The 10,317-nt window shown below is 51.4% G+C and overlaps 1 pseudogene; it reads right to left on the reverse strand.

Annotated features, from left to right (window-relative positions):
- On the reverse strand, nt 1-474 carry LOC100965260 (annotated as a pseudogene).
- Nucleotides 475-10,317: the final 9,843 nt, after the last annotated feature.

The raw sequence follows: 10,317 nt of genomic DNA on the forward strand, positions 1-10,317 counted from the left end.
CATGTTAGGCTCCCAGAGGGACTCACACAGCCTGTACATTTGTTCAGCGCAGGTGCCACTGACCACAAAGTCATCAGTCACCATGGGGCAGCCAATGAGGTCTAGAAAGCCAATGAAGGGCTTAAAGGTCTTCGGGTCCAACCCAGCAATGACTGGCTCAGTGTAGTAGGGACCAAACCATTTCTCATACAGAAGGTTGGCCACCATACTCCTGAGGGTATAAGGTTTGATCTGCCGACCTTCCTTTAACTCAAAAAGGTTCAGCCAGAACTTGAGGCGCTGGGCAACTATCTGGACAGCAGTGGTGAGGCCAGCCAGACCGATGTACAAACGGTCACCCATGGGAAAGATCTTCTGGAAGTCTGTGGTCACCATCTGGGCTTGGATACTGAAGCGCCTCTCTGCAGTGATGGCCACACAGTTCTTCCCCTTCGTGGCCATGACAACCCCTCCATTATAGGACATAATAGACATATTTGCGATGTACTGGGACCCTCAATCTTTGGTACAACTCCAGTAAATTGGTTTCAGCCTTCTCTGCGCAACCACTCTCCTCAGACCCCCTTTTTTGCTAGCTACACTTATGTGACAGCACACTGTTATGATGTTACCAAAGCCCCTGAATGTTCTTATGGAGGAAAGAGGTACTGGACTGGCAAAATAATAGGTGCTGGATGCGCCAGAGGTAGAGTTGGGACTACTGTCTGCTGGACATACCTCACACCTGTGGGATTATCAGATGGAGGAGGAGTTCGGGACATAGCACATCAGCAAGAAACATGAAAAATAATAAAAAAACTCCTCTCTTCCAGTATAACCCCTCCACCCTATACAGGATTAGACCTCACTGTCCTGCAAGACCTACAACAACGCTCCCTTAATCTCCGGCTTTTAAACACTTCCGTCTTAGCTGCCCTGAACTCTTCCTTTTTCCTTTCCCTGTCGGGGTGCTGGATGTGCCTATCTTTATACCAACATCTTTTCAATCCCATACCTGTACCCAACACATACAGCTCTTCCATTCCAGCAGAAAGTAGTACAGCTCTCTTTGGCCCCATAACTATAGACTTCCCATCCCTCGCCTCCCCCAATTTAACCTGCTTTAATTTCACTGGTACAGGACACCCTGTCAGCTGGTGTCAGCTCAACTTTTTCCTTATCTGAGTCCTCCTGTGCCTCTCCAGGAGTGTTTTTCCCCTGCGGCTGCTGCACCCTAACCACTCCAGTCTTTGCACCTGAGTTTTTCTCACCCCCCAAGTTTCTTTTGTGAAAGACTCCTCCCTAACTCAGGCTCTGATGGATCCCCCTACTTCCAAACAAAAAAGAGCCACCTTCCTCCCTGTACTCCTCAGAATAGGCATAGTGGCTGGACTTGGCCCTGGCATTGCAGGCGTTAGTACATCAACCCACTTTTTACTACCAACTCACCCTAGAACTTCCCAAAGATGTAGGTAAGGTAGCAGACTCTTTAGTCACCCTACAATCCCAAATTAATTCTTTAACTGAAGTAGTCCTCCAAAATCCCTGAGCCTTAAATTTACTTACAGCAGAAGAAGGAGACACATGCATTGTGTGTGTGGGGGGGTGCGGGGGGGGGGGGGGGAGAAGAATGTTGTTTCTTTGTTAATCAGTCAGGAATAATCACAGGCAAAGTAAAAGAACTTGGAGAATGAATCAAACAGAGACAAACAAATCTTTAATCATTCTAATCCCTGGTCTTTATTTGGTTCCTGGCCTCCTCCGTTACTTCCTATTTTAGAGCCACTAATTATGATCTTTCTTATTCTCAGTTTCAGACCAGTAGTCCTCCACCTCATCTCCCGATTTATTGACCAGGCAGTCACCCGAAAAACAGCTGCTCATATCCGCATGCTACATGGATATCAACCAGTTCAGACCGAAGACCCAAGAGTGTGCCTGCAAACACCAGTCTCTTCTCCCTCCCTTTTTTTCCTTATAGGTAACCCATGTGGACCTTCAACCTACAGAAAGCAGTCAAAGAGACACCATGCCCATCACTCTGCCTCCTTATAATAGACTAAAAGGACCAGGATGATAGGGCCGAATGTAGGGACCCGCCCAAATAGAATCTTCCTGCCTAGGAAAGAACGCCCCACCCAGGAAGGAATGAATGTTCCAATCCCTACCCTCCCCACCAACTCTTACATTCACACCCCGCCTTAACCCATGTGCTGACTTCTTTTTTGAACTCAGTCTCTGGCACCCAAGTGAACAAATGCCATGCTGCCCACACAGAAATTAGACTCAGCTTCCTTTTGTTCATGTCTCAGAATAACCTCTCATTTTTGGTCCTTAACCTCTCAGTCAGTGCTTCTATTTTGTGATCTCTTTATGAAAAGGGAGAAGAGAAAGTGGACACCAGTTCCAGCTTTTTAAGGAGCTGGCTAAGAGCCAGCCTAGGTATCAGAGGAAGGTATCAGAGGTGGGTATCAGAGGAAGGCAGTGGGCTGCACTGGACCATATCCTGGAAGTGCCTCAGAGGGGAGAAGAAAGAAGGCATTTTTGAAGGAACTGCTGTGTACCAGGCCTCCTGCTGGGAGCATTGTAACAGGAGCAATGGTCTGGTGCTTGGGAGAGGCCAGACATTGTGGTTTGACTACTTTAAGAATTCAATTCTCACTTCACCTCTGTGAATAGATTTTATTGTGCCCATTTTAAAGATGGGTTGGCTGAGGTACAGAGATGCAAAAATAAGATGTCTGGGGACCCACAGGCAGCATGGCTCTTATTTCATTCCAGTCTCACAACTACTTGGAGATGAGGTCTTTATTACCTCCATTTTTTGCATAATACCTCCAAGGATTTGAGGGACTGAGCAGCTTGTTCAAGGTCACACAGCAAGAGGATACAGCAGAGCTGAGATTCGAACTGCAGCCTGACTGGCTGCAAAGCAGTGCATCATTCTGTGCTGTGCAGCTTGGCTGGTCTCCTTGGTTTTCCTCATTCCCTTGAAATTGATGGGCTGGGGGCTGGAGGCTGGGCTAAACACGTGCCTCTGAACAGTCTTTGAAGATGGGGAGGGATGGTGGGAGCTAAGCCAGCCCCCAGAACTGCTGTGGGCCCCTCTGATTTCCCTGCCAGTGGTGCCTTGGACTTTATGCAGACGTCTGTGTTTCCAACTCAGACCTAGAGGAAGAAGCTGAAATCCCCAGTAAACCTCCCTATTAAGCCACCTTCTTTGTTATCAGAAGGATATCAGGGAAGATTTAGATAAAGAGGTGCTGTCTGGGCCCTGCCATCCCAGAACAGACCCCCACACACCACAAGAAGAAGTCAGATGGGGAGAGGATACTGGGCTGGAGCCAGGGCCTACTCGCAGACAAGGCATGAGTTGGCCCCTGCATCCGGTCTGTAAAACTCCTCCCTGTCTGCCTTGGGGACCCTCTTCCTCTGATCTCCCCATCAGAACCTCTTCCCAGGAAAGGGTGGGATATGCACAGAACCTGGGAGTCCCTGGAACCTGGGTCCTGGTCTCTTTGTGATTATTCACAAGGGCTCACTGTAGTAACTCTGCCAATGTAAGGAGAGCCCAGTAACACTGTAGGCCTCACTTTCTTCATCTGTCCAATGAATATAACAGCATGACACCTGAACTGGCAGGTGGTGATCAGATGGGGCAATGGATAAGAAAGCCACTGAACAGGGTCAAGTGTTGGCTAGCTGCCCACAGTTACTGTCCTGCCCTGTGCCCAGGGGTTCACATGGTTTGCATCACACTGGAATCACCTGGGGACCCTAAAATCTGAGCATACCTGGCTCCTTCCCCCAGATATTCTGATTTATTTGGTCTGTAGTGCAACCAGGCATCTGCAGGCATTGGTGAGCTCCTAAGGGAGCTCATAGGGCAACACCAGGCCCCTATTTTTCTCTTGGATATCTGGTTTGCTCTCTAGATCTGTCCTAATGTGTCCCACTGAGAGTTTAGAATCCTGAACACCAACTTTTATGGATGGTACCTCTGGCAGATGTCGGAGTGGGAGTGACCCACAATTTCTGCTGACTTCCCTCTGTGTGTTGAGGCTGTGTGGGGAGAGGGGGCAGTGGGGGCCTCAGGCCAAGTCCTTGTCCTCCACTCACTCACACAGGACTCCTTCTCTTCTGAGTTCTCTCCTTATGGGTTGAGGGGAGGAAAGAGGACAGGAACAAAGCATCCCTGAGCCCCTGCTAACTGCCAGGGCTTTCCCATGGATTTGATGTGAAAGCATGTGTGGAAGGCTAGTCATCCCCACTTACAAACCCAGAAACCACACCTCTGATAGGTTCAAAGACCAGCCCAGGATCTCACACATCATGAGCAGCAGAACAGGAGAGGACCCTGGCTGTGCCTCCCTACTAGGCCCCTGCCATGGCAGGCAGAAGACAGGTGGCAGGTGGTGGTGGGAAGTGTGATTTGACAGAAGCAGGCAGAGCTGGGGCTGGGGTGAAGGTTGGGGAGACAGAGTGGGTGCAGACTCTTCTCTGTCCTTCTTCCGCCCCTCCCCTCTCCTCCAGGTCCCTAAAGCAGAGGGCAGCTCTGAATGTCTAGGGCACCTAAGGGTTAGGAAGCCTGTTTCATCTCTTGGAGTTGAGTGTGGAAATGTATGGGTCTCTCCTTTTACTGTAGTGCCAGACCAGGGAAAGGCCACTGACCTCACCTTCTTTCCTTCTGGAATAGCCAGGGGGGAGGCAGTGATCTTGGAGAGAGGAGACAACTTCCTTAAGTTCAGCTCACACTCAGCAGCTGCAGCTACTGAGGCTTACGAGGTCAGGACCACGTCAAGGATCTGTGATCTCCCTGTGAGCGAGGTGGCCAGGCCAGAGGTTCCAATTACTGGGGATGTTTGATGCCAAGCTACAGCACCCCAACTTGAGTGGGGAGTCAAGAGCAGTGTTCTCGGCCCTGCTTCTCCAAGTTCCCTTGTTGAGTGGGGGGTAGAGTCTGTATCTCACACAGCCCCGCTCTTCCCCATTTGTAAAGTAGGAGGTGCTATAAGTAATTGTCAAGGCGAGTGCGTGGGTAAAACCTTGGGATAAGAGCACATAAAGGCATCCATCCCTCCACCCACCCATGCTTTCTTCCATGTATCCACCAAGTCTTAAGAGCTAGCTCTGAGCAGATACTTGCAAACAGAGATGAGTCAGAATTTCTCCTGCTTCCAGGGACTCTCAGTTCCAGCAGGGAGGCCAGTCTTGTGAATAAAGGGGCCATGGCCAGTTCAGTCTGGGCCCCTGGGCAGGTTTCGTAGAGGAGGCTCCCTTTGAGCTGGTTTGATGTAAGTTTGCCAGGTGGAGGGGGAAGGGAAACAGGATCTCAGGCACAGGGAATGGAAAGACCTAACGTGATGGGGTATTTAGGGCCTCCTGGTTTGGTACTGTGGCTGAAATTTGTCAGTAGCCACAGCTGGAGTGTAGGTGGGGGTTTCTGAGACAGTGTTAACAGATTGTACTTGAGGGAGTGGCCTGGTCTTCTGTAATGGGATAGACCAAGGCCAGTGACTGAGATGGGGCTGCTGGAGAAGGGGGGCTGCTATGCTGGTCTGTTCTGCTCCCTCCAGGAAAATGTGCCTTCCCACTCCCCAGCTTCTAGTTCTCTCTTTCCATGAGTCAGGAGGCCTGTCCTGCCCAGATGTGGAGCAGGCAGGAGCACTCAGCCAGGCCCTGTCATTCCCCATTCAGCCCTTTTGGAAGGAGTGATGCTGTTATTTGCATTTCAAAACCTGTATCTTCCTGTATCTTCCCTTAATAAGAGCCAATTACACCTCTGCCCCAAACAGTGGGTTGCCTGCCTGTCATTGGACTTTTATCCTGTTTGGGTGGGGAGGAACTGCTCCCTTAAATGTCAAATTTAGCATATGCAAATGAAAAGATAATTGTCCTTAATGGAAAATGAACTCACCTGCTTGCTGTGAGCTCTAGACAAAAGCAGGCATTGCTGAAACAGGCATGAGGGTGAGCCTGGGGTCAGCTCTTAGGTCCCAGCTCAGCCAGTGCCCCCTCACACCCTCTTTCTACCTAGCTCCAGGTTGGCAGTCCAGGGGTCTTTGCAGTTGGAAGTTAACACATTTAGAGATTGTTCCTCCATTTGACAGATGTGGACACCAAGGCCTGGAGGCTGGGAGGGACTGGCCCGTGGTCACAGCTGAGTCAGAAGATTACAGCAGCACATCAGGGGAAAGTGAGAACCTTCAAGATAGGATGATTCTCCAACTAGACAGGGCTCATGGGAGAGCCCTGGGATCTAGCACTTGGTGGCGAGCATATATCCTCACTAGATAATGATTTCCAAAATAAGTACTGTGCATGGTAACCTGGAGGCTGAGAAGAGAGGGTTAGAGAGGACAAGAGCAGGGCTGAGGTTGGGGTGAAGGACAGAGATGCTTCCCCTTGGAGCAGTACTGTTCCTCTCAAAACCCATAGTGGAGGTGGAATGCATGCATCCAGAGGGAGTGAGCCCTCTGTCACTGGCTCTGAGTGTGTAGCATCCAAAGAGTGGGGATTCCTGGCAGGAGAGAAGCTCCCCTTGAGAGAAGCCATGTTGATCAATCCAGAGCTGACCACAGGATGAGGAATTTAAGGGGCCCCAGGTCCAGGTGGGACTTAGAGATTGGGCCTGACCTGCTTGGAGACTCAAATCTCCTGCCTTATTCTCTGTTTCCAGAGTCAGGGATTTGGACTATTTCTCATGCCTGAGTCCCACCCTAACTTCTGGCTGGCCTTGGAGTCCTGCTCTTGACTCCTGGGGTCCTTTGTGTGTCTCTGCAGTTTGCAGGGTTGAGCCTCAGTCTGCCAGAGGCTGTGATTTGTTGCCTCCCGGGTGTGGCTACCATTAGGGCTGGTCAACTGTGCCTGTTGCTTCTGTACTTTTCTGGGCACCTGGGGGGACTGCTCTTCTATCAACTTTTGAAGAGGAATATACTGTGGCTTGCTTTAGCCAATAAAATAGGAGCAGAATAGAAGTGTGTCACTGCTGATCGAGTTTGTAGGGTTAGAGTGTTTCTTGCTACTTTCCTTCCTTGGCCTTGAGGATTATGGAAGCATATGGCAGGTGGAGCCTCTGTTAGCTCCCATGATGGCAGAGACCCTGATGCCCCAGATCTGATGTGTACCATGAGAGAGCAATTGACGTTTGCTTTGTTAAGCCTCTGAGGTATGGGGGCTGGCTATTCCTGCAGCAAAACCTAGCCTATCCTGACTGACTCCAGGGGTCATTCAGGTGACTTAGGTATGTGAAGGAGTAGGTTTTACTGGATGCTTAGATGGGGATGAAAACTGAAAATCCCACCCAAGGACATGCAAATCCTTCATTTTAAAAACCACCACACTGACCCAATAATACTGCCCATCTGCCAGTGACTCAGACCACAGCTGACTCTCCCTTTTGTGGGCTCAGAGATGGAGAGTGTGGGCATCAGTAGGGACCCTGCCCACAGGGTGCACACTTTTTCTGGGATGGATGTAGATACAGGTAGTGCCAGGGCCCTTCCCCCAGTTTGCAGATGTAATGGCAGAGGAACCCATAAGCCCTCTCTCCTGACGCCCAGGGTTGGCTGGCTCACAAGGAGTCCCCCTGGCACTGGAAAGCAGGCTCCTAGCTGACACATTCTGTGTGTCAGAGTGGGAGCCTGACTTCCCCTGAGACCTTGTGGGGAGCTCCCTCCCAGCTCCGGTCTCCTCGGCCTGTCTTCGGGGCTGCCCAGAAGCCTTCTCCTTCTGATTAATGAGTATTTCCCCTCCCTCGGCTCAGTGGTGGGGGACTGATGGGATGTGGCTTTGACTGTTGTGGGTAGTGCTGGGGTTTGGGGAGCCTTGGAGCGTGGGCTGCAGCTGTTTACTTGGCAGGGCCTCACTTGCAGATGTGAGGCTGTGGAGTGGGAGGGGAACCTGAAGGGTGGGGTGTAGCCCTTGCCCCTTCTTGGAAGGAGCCTGAGACAGGGACTCACACGCCCTGCCCATGTGCAGAACCCTTATTTTCAGAACCTGCCCCCAATGGTGGCCTGGCTGCCCTCAGTGGTCTCCAAGTGTTGGACACATTTCCTCCTGCCCCTGCACCTTCTGGATGCTGGTCCCAAAGTCTCTCTGACTAAAGCCGGCTTGGTTTTGGTTTTGGGGTTGAAGCAATGTTGGGCTCAGGCCCAGGCTCCAATTATCCTGGGCAGTGGAAGGAGGAGCTGGGAGAAGCCAGGCGTGGAAGAGTTCTTAGCTAATGGAAAGCTGGAACTGTGGGCCCCTCCCTGCACGGCTCATCTTGGGGGACAGGGCAGGCCCTGCCTCTTCCTAGAGTGCAGCCATAGGCTTCCAGGATGTGAGCTCAGCAGCTCTGGGTGGGGGTCCTTTTCCCATCCCATCTGGGACATTTTTTTTTGTCTCTTGTACAGAGGGGACTGCCAGGTCTTTTTCAACTTAGAAGAAAAATTTGTAAGGCATGTAAGCAAGGGAGGCTTTTCAAGTTATTGGCTGAGTGTGGTGAGATTAGGAAGTAGAGAGGGCACTCCATATATCCTGTTGGTACTAAATGGTATTGTGCTTGTAGATATGAATAGCTTGCCTATTTCTTCTTCCTCCAGCCTTCCATGCTCCATCTGTCTCTCCATTAATTTATACGTCTTCCAATCAAAGTCATCCGTCATACCCATCTATCCATTCACCCCCCATCCATCCATCTGGCCATCCATTTACTCATCCATCCATCTACCCATCGCCATCATCATCTAGGTGAGTACTTGCTCTGGGCCAGGCCCCATGTCAGTTGCTAGAATACAGAGATAAACAGTTCCCCATCCCTGCCCTGAACGCGTTCCCAGTCTGGTGACCAGATATTCAGATAAACAGCAGTGTCTCCTCCGCAATATCACATTGTAGTGAATGCAAAAGGGGTTTCATGAATCCAGAGGATTAACTGACTCCAACTCAAATGACATCTCCTCCAGGACACCGTCTCTGAACCCACCATGTGGCATGGGAATTTGACAGGCAGAGAAGGGGGTGAAGGGCATTTCTGGTACATGGAGCAGGCTTGGCCAGGCCAGAGCTCTGCGGACACAGCTTGTTCAGAGGGTGCAGCTTTGGATACAGGGGTAGAGGAGGAGTGGGCCAAGGAATCGGGTGGGAAGGTGTGTTGGGCCAGGCTGTGGAGGGCCCTGAAGGCCAGGTTCGGGCTCTTAGCCTGCTCAGATGTGTGTGTGAGGAAGATGATGGAAACGGGCATAGCTGGGTTTGGACCCAACTCTGCCACTTTCTAATTTTGTGACTTTGGGCAAGAAAAGTAACCCTCCTGAGCCTGTTGTTTCCTTTTCTCCAAAATGGAGGTGATGCTCTCTCCCTTGTGGGGATGCTATGAGCTTGTCATGAATCCTACCTGAGAAATACCTGGACACATAGTAGATGCCCAGTAACTACTTTGTTCTGGGCTCGGCTGGGACCCAACCCCCAAACCAAAACCAACTGAGATTCTGCTGCCGATTCCAATTCATTGTATACATTGGAGACAGTCGCTCCATCTTCATGGGCTTCAGTTTCCTCATCCATGAAGAGGTCACATGAGTAGCCCCTCATAGGACAGCTGGGAAGAAAGAAGGGATGAGGTGACGAGTGTGCCTGGCAGGCCATTTGGGTGCAAGCATAGTGTTGTGGTCAGACTCAGGCCACCGGTGGTGCCCCAGCTTGGGAAAGGCCCTGGGGACTGCACCAGTGACCCCAGGTGCCCTGGCACTGGGCCACTCGAAACTCTTCCCGCCTGTGAATAGCACCCTCCTCCCCGCCCTGTCCCGCCCTGCCCAGCTGCTCCGAGGAGGAGATGGCTCCCTGGCTCCATGACGGCAGCTGCTAATCCCAGGGAGCAGCGGCAGCAGCGAGACCTGACACGTCTGTGGTGCTCGGCAGCCCAACTTACCCAACACTCAGGCTCTGTGCCAACCCCAGCAGCTGTGGAGCTGGGGCTGCTGCCCACCACCCCTGCCTGGCACTGTAACAGGCCCTGACTCCTACCTGACCTTGGGTTCCAACAGCCCAGGGAAGAAGTTGGAGAAGGGTGTGACCAAGAGCAGAGCCACGTATATAAGGGCCCACTCAACCTGCCCTTCTACAGACATCCAGGAAGGTGCTGTGGAGACACCTTGCACCCACAGCATCTCCCATGTCCCTTAGCCTCTGTCAGAGTTTCAGGTGGCTCACTGCAAAATAGGGGTGATAACAGGGACCTCACCGGGCGCCGAGAGAAGAGGGGGAAGGGAAGGCCCTTTGTAGAGCATAACTCAACATGTTTGGTGCAGAGTTCCTTAGTGCTTTGTGGCCTTGCTCTCAAGGACAGTAATGTCCTTC

The sequence above is a fragment of the Otolemur garnettii genome, unplaced genomic scaffold (assembly GCF_000181295.1).
Source record: "Otolemur garnettii isolate 467f Iridium unplaced genomic scaffold, OtoGar3 scaffold00008, whole genome shotgun sequence".
In the NCBI taxonomy this organism is placed as follows: domain Eukaryota; kingdom Metazoa; phylum Chordata; class Mammalia; order Primates; family Galagidae; genus Otolemur; species Otolemur garnettii.